We start from the raw sequence: 873 nt of genomic DNA, 5'->3' as shown, positions 1-873 counted from the left end.
AAGGGACTTGAAGTCATGAAAGTGTCCTGTGTTTCAATCGTGGTGGTGGTTCCAGGGCTATCTGTATTTGCCAAAACGCTTCAAACTGTACCTTTAAAATGGATGCATGTTGTTGTAAATTACACCTCAAAAAGGTGATAAAATAAGGTGGTTCATTTACTTAGAATAATGTAATAATTATCTAAAGCAAATACCTATTATAGACCCTGGAGCATGTCTCAAAATGTTACAGTCAAAAATTTATGGGAGGAAGGTATAGTGGAAGGAAGCAGAAGATATAAAACCCCAACAACAGAAAACAGGTAGCTGCTGATTATTGAGAGCTCTCCCAAGGATGTACGCACGAGAAGACACCATTAGAGTCCACGCTGCGGACCATGCAGGAACATCTCCCTTGCTGCCTCAAGCCCCTGGAACACAAATCAGCAGCCTCAGTCGTCAAAGAAAACCTTTGCCCGAGAGGCAGGAGAATAGCTTCAGTCCAGGAGTTTGATACTTGCCTGGGCAATACAGTGAGATCCCATTCTCCACAAAAAGGAGAAAGAAAGAAAGAAAATCTCTGTGGGGTGAACAGAGCAGCAGTCCTGAGGGATGCTGGTGGTTGTTATTCCCACCTACCTCACTACCTCCCTGTTCTTTCCTTCAAGATGGGATTATTTCTGATGACAGAGCACTGATTTCATTTATGAAATACAGTAAACATTGCTTAAAGTATTCAAAGGTTTCACTGAATATGGTCAGGATCAAGCTCTTTAAAAAAGTTACTCAGTTATTGGTTCAGAAACACTGCTGGTAGCTTTCAAATAACAGATTTTTTATAAGAAAGAGAAATTCCAGACTAGTCTCTCTTGTGAAGATTGATGTAAAAACCTA

Source organism: Saimiri boliviensis, chromosome 8 (assembly GCF_048565385.1).
Source record: "Saimiri boliviensis isolate mSaiBol1 chromosome 8, mSaiBol1.pri, whole genome shotgun sequence".
Lineage (NCBI taxonomy): Eukaryota > Metazoa > Chordata > Mammalia > Primates > Cebidae > Saimiri > Saimiri boliviensis.
The sequence above is the reverse complement of the archived record's forward strand: the minus strand, read 5'-3'. Positions refer to the sequence as shown.